This window comes from Acomys russatus, chromosome 6 (assembly GCF_903995435.1).
Source record: "Acomys russatus chromosome 6, mAcoRus1.1, whole genome shotgun sequence".
Taxonomy (NCBI): domain Eukaryota; kingdom Metazoa; phylum Chordata; class Mammalia; order Rodentia; family Muridae; genus Acomys; species Acomys russatus.
Window position 1 is genome coordinate 81,688,793 of NC_067142.1, and position 12,860 is coordinate 81,701,652.

Below are 12,860 nucleotides of genomic sequence, written 5' to 3' on the forward strand. Positions count from 1 at the left end.
AGGTTGAAAGGGAAGGGATTATTTCCGGCATCTGCCCACCCTAACCAAACTTTGGCTGTGATGTGTACTGTGTCTTCTTCCCCCTTCCCCACCAGCTCACGATGCTTTGATTCCCATACTAACGCCAGGGTATATGTGGCTACAGGACGATTCAGACAATTCCTCAGGAATTTAATGCTTGGCATATTTTCTGAGTCCTTCGCACCATACAGTGGCAACTTGTGCAAGTGTGAGGACCTAAGCCTGGGTGCCTTCCTGGTTTCTTTTCCATAGCTTTCTGGAAATATCTCAGGTGTGTTGTTTATATATTGATGTCAAATAAAGTCAGGGTTAGCATTTTGGGGGTGAGAGAGAAAGAGAGAGAGGCAGGGAGGATATTTGCATTTTAGCCTTAATCCTTCGTAGGAAATAAAAGATTTTACTCCCTAAAAATGGATGAATACTTAAGGTAGTATATAGTAAATGTAGATCTTTTATTAATTATAGGGAGGCCCCTCTGAACTGTTATATCATGTAACTGTGGCTGGACATCTCCCCACACTTTCTGGCATGTCAAAAGCACTTTCATAAATTGGTGCCTTTGCAAGCCGAGATTCCTCACTGACATTCATTCATTCATTCATTCATTCATTCATTCTGTACTTGGGGAGCAACTGCTATGCTCTACACACTGATTCAAAAGATAACTGAAACACCAGTTAGGCTGCCAGTGACCAATTTCAGAAGTGGGTGGATGTGGTGGAAACACAGGAAGTTCCCCCCACAGTGTGGAGCATGGAGGGGCCATCTTGAAAGAGCTTATAAAAGAGGTGAATCGGGCCACCTGTGGTTGCTTCCACTCACATCTTTTTTTGGTTGATCACCTCGGGCCTCACTGCTCTGGGGGACTGACTGTCTTGGGAACGGTAGCAGGGGGCTAGCTCAGGGTAGATTCAGACTCTGAGGGCTGAGTGGTTTTCCCAGGGATCATCTGAGGAGCAGGCAGGCTGCAGCGAGCATACCCTCCCCGGAGGTCCGACTCTAAGTTTAGTGTTCTTTCCATGACCCCAAGTTTCCCTTTGCTGGCTCAGCAGCTGGCAGAGCCACACAGATGAGGACATATTCGGGAGCCAGTGGCATCAGGTGACGTCGTGTGCATTTTTTCCAGTCGAACCTGGCAGCCAGGGAGAGCTCTGTCTGTCTCCTTTTGCACCCAGGCAGGCAGTGTGCTGTTGCCTATGGAAAACAGCCTTGAAATGAGCGAACTGTGGAAATGCCTAGGTGTAACCCAAAATTCAGGGCGGATAAAGACGTCTATTCTGCAACGTATGGTACAAATTCCAGAAGCCTGCAAATTGAAAATCACCAACATTTTGCCAGAGTGTCATGCATTTTACATAATAAACACTTAATCAAATAAATAAATCTCAGACTCTGAGATCATTTCCATTTATATCTTTCCTCTTATCTTTATTAACAGCTTTGACTATCACCAACTTACTGGTGGGTCTCAAATAAATTTCTTCAGCCACAAATATCTTCTACATCCTTCTTATGGTCAGGGAAGTCAGGCTGTAGTGAATCACTGTAAGCTGAAAATATCTCAAACCAAGTTCAGTGTGTTCTTTATCTTCATTGGTACATCATTAATAGCCTACCTTTAATTCAGTCACCCAGTACAGGACACCAAAGTCAGCTGACGCTAACGCTCCACCAACTATTCCCCTTGTGCCTCCTTCCAGACCTCTCAGGATTCTGTCCCATATTCTTGCAACTTCAGTGCTTGAAAAGACCAAAAAAAAAAAAAAAAAAAAAAAAAAAAAGATATTTCCCACCCCAATTTGCTTTGCTTAGCTGAGTTGCCTAGCCAGCTCAAAAACATTAGCCCCATTTTCATTCAGTATTCAAGTCTTTGCAGCAGACTACTCCTTTTTTCTCTATCAGTTAAATAAAATGCCTTGAAAAACAGATTTCTTTGATGACAGGGCCTTTTATTGTGTCTCAGGGCTATCACTTTGAATACTAGTGGTTATTACATTACACACTATCCGTGTTTCAGTAGGCATGGCATTTGCTTATATGAATATCTATTCTCTTTAATATCAGCTTTAAAATAAGATACTTTTTTATTTCATTGGCTCCTAATCTATTTTTTTTTTAAAAATCCGGAACACATCTGGAATGAGATAAAAATGATGAATCTTCTACATTGAGAACACTGCCATGTGCACACTTTCTCCACCCACATGCACACTCTTTCCCCACCCACGTGCACACTCTTTCCCCACCCACGTGCACACTCGTTCCCCACCCACGTGCACACTCTTTCCCCACCCATGTGCACACTCTTTTCCCACTCACGTGTACTCTCTTTCCCCACCCACGTGCACACTCTTTCCCCACCCATGAGCATATTCTTTCCCCACCCACATGCACACCCTTTCCCCACCCACATGCATACTCTTTCCCCACCCACGTGCACACTCTTTTCCCACCCACGTGCACACTCTTTCCCCACCCCATCTTCTCCCTTTACCTACAACTTCAAGACTAAAAAACAAACAAACAAAAACAAAAACTCATCCTTGTATCCTTGAAGTGGTGAAACTGTGATAAAGAATTTTACCTTCTATGAGTTTATTTGCATAGTTTCATGTACCAGCCATAGTATACCTGTTTATTTTAAGTAACTATTCTGATGAACTTGATTCTCATTAAGATGTGTGTGACCAGGGGCCCAGCTTCCTTGAGTTTGTACCACAGTTTTGAAAGTGAACTGTAGATGGGGCAGCTGATCACATAGCCACCTGGAGCATACCCTTAACTAGCTACAGGTCTTTGTGAGAGATATAATTAATTGTGCTGAAGATCAACCTATATTCTTGACCAGGGGACCTGAGTTCTTGGCTCCATATGTTTTAATAACTGTGGAAAACTTTTTAAAAACATGACTAAGGTGTAAAATGAACATCTGATTGACAACACTTTTGTACTTCTACCATCTTTTTCATTTCTATTATTTTATTTATCCCCCACCCTCAAAAAAAAAAAAAAAAAACCAAAACAAAACAACAACAAAAAAAAAAACCAAAAACAACCTGGTGAGAGAGTCAATGGGTAAACCAGGCCTGGTGATGGAATTTCAGCAAGTGGGAAATGAGGAAGGTAGACCAGATATTCAAGGGCATTCTCCGCTGCATGTTGAGTTGGAGGCTGGCATTGGCATTGTGGATTATATGAGACCCTGTTTCACAAAAATTAAGAAAAAAAACAAAGAAGCAAACATTCTGCTATGCACACAAAGAAGAACATGGAAGCCAATGAGTGTAAGCGTTTGAAAGGCAAACAAGAGAGGAGCACGCAGGGAGGCGTGCTGAAAGTTAGCTGCAGCCAGGAAACACACAACGGCCCCCTCCGGCTTTCATTCCCAAGTCTCTTGACTGTCAACCTCTGCTTTTCCAAGTGTGTCATGATTTCATTCCAGCTGTTTATGTGCCACAAGAGTTGGATCCTCATATCAAATTAGGTTGTGTTAGAAGAAAAATTAATTATATGTAAACTCAAATGATGACCGGTGACATTATTCCCATAGTTTTACTAGGTGACTAGACTGCTTTGTTACCCATAATTCCATCTTGTATAAAATGGACACTTGTGGAAACTATGTTTCTCTCTCTCTCTCTCTCTCTCTCTCTCTCTCTCTCTCTCTCAGATTTGACTGCAGGAATGTGTGCACGCTAGGCAAGTGCTCTACCACTGAGCTACATCCACAGCCTGAGAATATAAGTCAGGTTATACTTTTGGCCAGAAGTTCTGTGCTTTCCAAATGTCTGTTAGTTACAGTAGAGAACTCAGCTGGGGGCTCTCAAGCACCTTCGCTTATATTAACCCTCAAACCGTTCATTTTTCCTCCTCCCTCTGCCTGAGGCCACACAAGCTGGACAGTGGAAGATCTAGAATTGCTCATGCGTCTGGTGACTACCAGACTCTCAGTGTTCTTTTTAATCACACACACACACACACACACACACACACACACACACACACACACACACACAGTAGTTGGGAAATGCAAGATGAGCTACCACAACCCCTGCTTGCGCTCATTTTCAACAGCCTTCTGCATATCGCTGCTCATCTTTATCAGCCCCAAATCCTACCCCATTGTAGTAGCACCCTCAAGTTAAGTAACCTCACTGCTAACGTGACTTCCACGGTTTCCTTTTCCTCCATGCCTCCCTGGAACCTGAGCGCTCCCTGCCTCAGTCTCCCCTGTGGGTGCCAGGCTTCAAGCCAGGCATGTCTAGCCATGTCAGACTGACATTTTGGTGGGGGGTGGGGTGGGGACCATCTAAGGTACACTGAAACCAGTTTGCATATTTTCAGATGAAAGGGAACCAAGCCTTGGTTACATAAAACTTTCAAATTCTCTCAGATTGAAACGCACTATCCTTGTGCTCCGAAGGGTACCTGTGTGCAGATCAATGCACCAGAGGCGCAAATGAAAGCCAGTGTTATAATCGGCACCACGCTGGATAAACCAGAAAAGGTGGGGATGTGAGGGGGCATAATCCTGTTAGAAAATAATAGGAAGGTGGAGAAGGGATTAAAAATAACCCCAAACGTAGAACAGTGATGATCTGTGCGGCAGTGAACATTGTGGAACTGTGGATGAGCAGACCGGTCATGAAGAAGAGCATTGTGAAAGCAACAGGCTTGGAACTCGGCCTTCACCACTGAGTCCAACTAGAATGAGGAATTGAACATAAAGAGGCAAAAGGAAGCCCTGGCAGGGTGGGTTCTCAATGAGCTCCTGAGATGGCTGTAGCTTGCCAACCTGATTGGTCCATGGGGGACCAGTTTGGGTCTGATGTCAGCAGCAGTTGGCAATAGGTTGGTCCTGAGAGCTCAGAGCCCTTGAGTTTGAATCTCAGCGGGTTAATCTGGGCCTAAATGACTCCATCCTGTGATAGTCTCGCGTGAGGTGGAGCTAATCCTCATCTTCCCCTCACACTACGCTGGAGATTCGAATTTGATTCCCAAGTTCCGAACAAGTTTACAACCTTCCTGTCAGTGTGCCCTATGCTCCTTAGTAACACTTTTAGTCCTTCCTGATTTGGCTGGGAAGTTAAACTGAGCATGCTCCCCAACTCTATTAACTATTGTAAACAGTCTAAGCCTGAACTCGACAAGCAACTAAGAGGCATTCTTCAAAGAGTTGGAGAGTTTTGGCTTCAAAAGCATCTATGCAGGCTAGGCATATTGGTGCATGCCTGTTAATGCCAGCATTTAGGAGGCTGAGGCAGGAGGCTTGTTGAGTGATTGATGCCAGTCAGAGCTACATAAGACCCATTTAAAAAATAAATTTTTAAAAAAGCAAGCAAACAATCATCCAGTCAGACCTCTGCAGCACTTGAGCATTGGCTGCCAGGAAAGGGACCACTTGGCTCCTGCATTGATGTATGGGTTGGGGAAACATGGAGAGAATTTGCCTAAGAAGAAAACAATAGTGCTTTTCAGGGGATTAAAAGTTTGTTGGTGGTTTTTTTTTTTTTTTTTTTTTTTTTTTTTTTTTTTATTCTTTTGATATCCTGGAGGTAGGTCATCAAGGGTTTGGTTCTGAGGACAACAAGAGAAAAAAAAAAAAAAACCCAACAGAGAAGTGGATATTGCCCACTAACCAGTATGTTCTGGCTACTTACTGGAAAGTTCTCAATAACATCTATAGACAGGCATGCTGAATAGGCTCTATGCCTCTTGAATCAATGACTCTGGTCACCTCTCAGCACCAAGGGGATGTACCAGCTCATCTCCTGGCAGTCCAAAGAGGCTGTGAGCAGAGCCAAGGCATCTGGGCTGACTGTCAAGGGTGGAGAGGCTCCGTTCATGTCTTGGGATCTGGCCATTCGTCAATAGTTCTCTGACCCTCTTAGTCTACTTCTGCCAGGCTCTCCTCCAATTCTGATTGTCTGGCTTCTGCATAATTACAGTGTCTTCCTCATGGGGTTTGCTAGCGATTCTTGGACTGTGACTCTAAAGGGAAAAGATGCCACAAGTGGCTTGGTGTTCTCATGAAACTTGGCCAGTTTCGGTTAAATGAACCATGTTTAGGTGGACACCCACTGAGGATGATCTTGGGCGAGTTAAGAAGTTTCCCTTAAGGTCCTCCCATTGTTCAGATTTGACACTCTCCTCTGTGGGTTTCCTTCCCCTCCAACCTTGGCATCTACTGTCCTATTTTAGGAATTTGGAATCTGCAGAGGACGATGAGTGACCTCAGCAATATATTCTAGAGACCAAGGTCATGGACAGGCTTGGGGGAAATTCCTTAATCCATTCTACAGTTCCAAATGGGTAAATAATGATAAGAATGGAGAAACATTTATCAGGTCTGGCGCTGGGCATCTTATACACAGGGTGCAAATATATACACTATTAATAATGACAGAACAGAACCGAGGTATGCCAGACAGTGAACAGACAGTAAAGGAAAGCCTGACAAGAATAAGTTATCTATGCTATGCAGTGCCAGTCCCATGGCCACACTATCTAAAGCATCCCTGCCTGTTTGTGGACATAAGTATTAAGGCTACCTGGACCCTCACCTCCCCCCTACTAATTCTGGGAAACATTGTTATTAAAATGAAAGGAGGATTGGGTAGTTGGCTGTCACATCTTAGTCTCTGTATACAAAGTTTTAGAATAAGTCAAATAAAAGCTATCACCCTTTAATTGCCCTGGTGGTGAGTTATATGCCAGCATACCCCCATCCCCCAGTTTTCTGCTGTATCCACAGAACCCTTCGCATACAGGTTGGGAGCACACCCGCCCCGCCCCCCCTCCCTTTTTCTGCTGTGTCCATAGAACCCTCATACATAGGCTGGGACTCCTCTTTCTTCCCTACCCCCTCCTCAGTTTTTAAAAAAGAGGGATTTAAAGAAAAATAGCTCCAGTTGTGTGAGGCCTACACACCGGTATGCAAGTCAGCCAGCGTGAACTGCGAACACAAGTGGGGCCCTGGGTGGATGCTCCTGCCGCCTTGGTTCTGATCTGCCTGGGCCGGGTGGGTAGAAGGGAAGATGTTTATTTTTAAGGTTGGGAGGTGGGTCGTGTAGGTCTGGAATCCGGTAGCTCAGAGAATGGAAACCCAGCACCCCAGCATTGGGGCTGAAGGGGTTCTTCCTTCCCTTCCCCCACGCCATTTTTTCCCCTCAAATTTATTTTGCCCAGGCAGGGATTGGCGACGGTCAAAAGGGAGCAGTTGGCACTGAATGTCACCCTGAAGGTAAAATGAAAGACAAAAGAGGAACGCATGCTTGCTTTTGCAGCGGCTGCGGCGGCGACGGAGACAGGAGCAGCAGGATTTAAAGGGAAAAAAGAAATCGCACACACATACTTACATCTATACACACCCAGAGGCGTCGATTATGCAAACGCAGTAATACCATCAAATCCTGACAGTGCCGGGGAATTTTTAAAAAAAAAATAATAGAGATATATTTATTTTTTTTTTTAAAGAGGGAGCCAAACGCATGCAAAGAGAAACGTGCACATACCACGCAACCACCCGAGGAGAACCTGGCAGCCTGTCTCCTCTTCTGCCAAGTTATCATTAAGAAAACAGGGAAGGCATCATGACGTCCTGGGTCACAGGGAGTGCGGACCGACGCTACCAAGAGCGAAGGGAGGCGCCTGGGCGCTCCGGCTAGCCGCGGGCGCAGCTCGGCCCCTCGCCGCCCAGCTGGGTGAGTGCTGCGCCGCTCGGGACGCGGACCCCGGGGCCCACGCAGGGCCGCTACGCGCGGGGACACAGCCTGGGGCCGGGCCCTGGCCGCCCGCCGGCCACCCGCCACCCCCTCGCCCCGCCGAGGTCGCGGGAGCCCAGCTCAAGGAGGCGTGTGTGAGCTGTGCGATGTCCCTGCATGGGGGGTTTGTAGACTTTCCTAAGCCAAAGCAACCCGGGCTGCTTCGGCTGCTTTGAAAAAAAAATTAAAAAAAAAAAAAAAAAATCCCCGAGGACTCACCCGATTAACCTGCTGCAGTTCTGACCCTGCCAAAGGTAACTGCCCCATCCTTAACCATCAGCGTTTGGAGACAGACATTTGCATCTGTGTTTGCAGTCCGGCTTGGAACCCGTATTGCTACCCCCTTCCCCCTTCACTTGCTTAGAGTCTCTTGGAGGAAAAAAGAACAGAAAGAAAGAAAAGAAAAGAAAAAGAAAAAGGACACCCTCTCAATAACACACGCATAAGTAGCGCCCATCTCTTGTAGACTTGCCTGGCCCAGACTGCAAAACTGTCAGGTGTGTGCTAGAGACACAGATAAATTTGAATTGCTGTTAGATTCGTTCTTTCAACACCCCTCCCATCCCCCTCCCCCTTTGCTGGTTACAGACTTCAGTGCTTGGGAAAGTGGCAAAGACATCGGCAGAGTTAGGGCACCTGGACTGGAAGGGCATAGGGCCAAGGGGACATGGGGCAGGGGTCGCTTTGGTGAAGGGGGTGTCCGGAGTTGGAGGGTGTTGCTATCTGGCACTGCTGCTGTTCTGGTGTCGCGTGTCCCTCCTGTCCTCTAAAGCCTTCCTCTCCTCTTTAGGCTTTCCAAAGCTTTCACCTTCCCCAGGGAGGAAGTCACCGAAGTTGTCTGGAGGTCATGGGACTAAGTGTTTCAAACTGCTTATCATACCTAGCCACCTTTTGATTTTATCAGAGAGCCTGCAGGACAGAGCCCAGCGCACCCCTCCTCCCCCACGCAGTCTCCCCTTCTTGGGCGAAAGGAGACCCAAGGCTCCCCTCCTTTCCTCTTCCCTTCTAGCAGGGAGCTTCTTGTAGATTCAACTCCTCCTTCCTGGATGTTAAGGAGCTGTTCTGGAAAGCCCTGGGACCCTCCATGGACCCCACCCCCACGGACCTAATGACCTCCTGCTACTTTCAAAAGCCCCTGTCCAACAATTCAATCTGAGAAGACCTGCAGACCCCTAAAATATGTTTCAGGGCCGCTGAATGGGTTGAACTAATCTTGAAGAGAAACTCATTTGTCTCTACACTGCCCAAAGACCAAACAGGGTGGCATTTGGAAAAGATCCAAGTTCAGAAAGAAAGTCAGAAGGCTGTGAGGCAGGACAGCAGGGCATGCACCGTGGAGCGGCTTTAGGGTTGTATTTGGCTTTGGGTTTTCCTCTTGTCCAGTAGATTTGATGTTACCAAACTGAGTTAAGGAACCCAGAGAAACAGTTCTGGCTTTGCTACAGAGAGGGAAGTTTGAAGGCCTCTCAGATCTGAGCTCAGGAATGGCAGAGGCATGCAGATGCTCATGGAAATGACCTGACCTTGAAGAGAATGCTTCCTTGCTTTGAGAAGGCAATCGGGCTGTGAGGCAGAAGGCCTCCAGGATCTTTCAGACATTGATTCGTCTGCTATCTGTGCCTTTTTATTTTGTCTTAGAGCAATTCTCATAACCCTTTAAACTAATATTAAAGGTGTGTCTATTGTGAATGGCATCATGTTGCCTAGACCACCCATTGGCCAGTGCGATGAGTGCAGGTAAAGATAGCCCTTCCCTTAATTAAATCCAAGCCATGTAAGTCCTCTTGTGTGATATGTTCTGAAACCTGCTGGTATTCTTTGCTCAACTGAATAGACTAGATCAATCGATTAGGTTTTCATCTGTGTGGGCAGCTCAATTTATTCTGTGCAATTTTTCCAGAAATTAAAAGGTTACCAGAGAGTGCCATGTTCCCATCCCCAACCGAGCACCACTTATTACCACAACAATATTTCAATATTAAGCGATCTTCAAGATCTTTCATCTTTCATTTTGAGCTCCAAATTTGACTCAGCATGAGTGTGGCAGCGCAGCGAGATAAGGGCTAACTAAGTGCGCAGACCACCGAAAAGCTCTCAGGAGCATGTCTCCGAAACCGGTATCAGAGTAACCTCCTTTGCAGGGACCTTGTTCTTAGGCGTAGTGAGGATTTTGGCAAGAGCCTACCAGAGACAGTGGGCTTATGTTTGAGACTGATCTTCCTCAGGGGTTTGTTTCTCAGGTCTTTTACTATGTATCTCATTTGAACACTCAAGGTAAACTTTTGTGAGGTCCCTTGACTCTTTCTTTTCCTTTCCCTTTCTTTCTTTCTTCTTTTTCTTTCTTTCTTTTCTTTCTTCTCTTTTTCTTTTCTTTCTTTCTTTCTTTCTTTCTTTCTTTCTTTCTGTTTTTGGAGATAAGTTTTTCTGTGTAGCCTCAACTGTCTGTCCTGGACTCGCTTTGTAGACCAGACTGGCCTCGAACTCATAGCAATCCACCTGCCTCTGCCTTCCAAGTGCTGGGATTAAAGGTGTGCTCCACTGCTACCTCTGCAACTCCCCCGACCCCCCCGCACCCCCCCCTCCCCTCAACCCCCCCGCCCCCCCGATTTTGACATTTTCTAACAGACACATCCCTGCCCTGGCCTGTCAAGGAAAAGGGAATCATTTAGAAGATTCTTCTTTTGTTTACAGATGTGGCAAGCAAGTAGCTTTATTTATTTATTTACTTGCTTATTTGCTTCGATGTCTTGTGGGCTCTGCTCTGTTCACTGCAAATGCACTCATATTCCAGCAGGTCAAAGTGGGCTTTTGGAGCTTGACCTGTGAAATCAGTTTCAGTTAGACCTGGAAGATAAGGTCATTTGGTGAAAGGCTTTTTTTTTATGAAACAAAGTAGAAAATTGGTGTTTGTTTGGGACTTGTTGGGAAACTGTTGGAATGGAGAGCTTTTGAGGGAAAGCCGCATTGATGAAGAAAAGCACTGAAGAGGTTGGTACTTCTGAATAATAGATTGGCTATGTAATGGTCAACCACAAGATAAAATTTTTACACAGTATTTTTATGGCTTAAATTGGCTGCAGTGTAAACCAAGTACTACTCTATTAAGTCATTATGCTCTTCAATTATTTAGCATTTCTGGCCAAGCTATCTTCTGTGGTCTTTTTTGTACACATCAGGAATGATGTGTATGGTGGTAATTGCTTGTTGTTAGTGTGGGGACTTTGCTTTGGAACAAGGTTTAATTTTAACTTCTTGGGACAAATACTAGGAAGATTATACAGAGGGAAAGGACTGTGGTGGAAATAGTCTAAGTGCCAGGAAGGGGGATAGCTACAGCAGTGACATGTGCCTAATACAGTCTGAACTGTTCTCACTAAGGAACCCTGATAGCATCTGCCTCTCAGGTACCATGCATTTCGAAGGACTATATATCTCTATTTAAATGCAGATCTTTGGTTTTCTCCAGGGGGCACTTGGCAAATCTTTCAACTGAAGCTCTGGTAGGAGAAAAGCAAGTGAAAACTTCTCCAGGAACAATAGCATCTGTCATTTTGAAATAATGATTACCAAGTATCACAATATTGTGATTCTTTAAAAAAAATTCATTTAAAATTATCTTCCTAAAGTAAAAAGTAACACACTGGGGCTTTTTGTGAAAAAAAAAAAAAAAAAAAAAAAAAAGACATTGTCTCTTAGGACTTTGTTGTCAGTCAGTTACAGCTGTGAAGTGACATGGCTTTACAATTCAGGTGTTGGGTTCGCTTTGCTGGTCCAGTGGAGTAACTGGGCCTTCAGCAAGGATTTATCTATGTGTTCATGGGCTTTAGGCTGTGGGTAGGGACATAGTGCTGGAGTAGTCTTAAAGCAACCCCTCCCCTTTGTTTTTTGGTGGTAAGGGAGCAGAAACCCAGGGAATCCTACATACCAGGCAAGAAGCTTACCACTGAGTTGCTCCTGGAGGCCAAGGATCTTTCCCCAAATAGTGAGCTTTCCTTTACTTACTTTGATCCCAATTCACCAGGTTCTAAGTTTGTAGTCAGTGGATGAAGGATAAGAAACCCAGGACGCCGGGGGTGGGGGTAGGAGAGTCTTCTTTGAAAGATAATTGTGAAAAATCTCTGAGACTTTTGAAACAGATTGTGGACCCACACATCTGATGGCTCCGATCCCCCAGATTCAGTGTGTTAGGGGGAAGACTCCTTTAAAAAGGTTTGAATGGATGTTTGGGATGAGTTTTTGCTCCTGATAAAAGTTGCTGGGATGAGGCTTCAGCTCTCTGTGTCCTTATCCCTTATATCAGGAAGCTTTCTTTTTCTTGGAGATTAGACACCCTTCAATATTCAACCTTGACTGCAAGCCCCTCCTCAGATGACCTCTTCCATCGTATTGGGTATAGATCCAGCCTTTTATCCTCCCTCAGGCATGCACGCTGCAAACACCACAGATGTTAGAACCTGACACTGAATGACACCTGTGGCTCTAGAGTGGTTACAGCACCATGCTCGTTTCGGGGTGTCTCTACTCATATCGCTATGATGAAAAATCCTTTGCTCATTAAGCTAAGTGATGATAATAATTATCACAAAATAAGGGATGAAGTCTTTGAAATTTCCAGGATACTGGAGATTCAACTCAGAGCTGCTCCTTTGGTGTGTCAGCTCATGTAAATAACCTTGATCAAACTTGGAAAAGGATACTAAGTCATGATTCACTTGGTTTATTCCTTTAAGTTACAGACTAATTATTTTATTTCCTTAGAAACCAGGCATTTCTAATAGTGATTTTTGACTCTTCTGAATACCGACTCAGAGTGTCAACATTACGTGAGGCAAAGCAAAATGTTTCTATCTCCATTTAGGTAGATACTTAAGAGATTTTGTTAGCTGTGTTTCAAAATATGTTTCCCATTGAAATTTGATCTCATTCTTAGATATATCCAATTAATAAGGCTGTTATGACCATGGTAATTTACATTTACAAATACCTATTTTATTAGCACAGTCATAGACTGTGAAACACATTTCCATATCTGTTAAATACTAACAGGAAAATAACTAACATTTGTCTAGCGAGTGA

At 44.8% G+C, this 12,860-nt stretch overlaps 1 protein-coding gene across 2 annotated transcripts in view; it reads left to right on the top strand.

Annotated features, from left to right (window-relative positions):
- Positions 1–7,584: 7,584 nt before the first annotated feature.
- Esrrg (estrogen related receptor gamma) overlaps positions 7,585–12,860 on the top strand; it is a 565,698-nt gene continuing 560,422 nt past the window's right edge. Inside the window, exon 1 of one of the 2 annotated variants that reach the window (XM_051148111.1) lies at positions 7,585–7,724. The gene's annotated coding sequence lies outside the window, so the exon portion shown is untranslated. Of the gene's footprint in view, positions 7,725–7,900; positions 8,039–12,860 lie in introns of those variants that run through there. The other variant, XM_051148110.1, reaches the window with a different exon arrangement.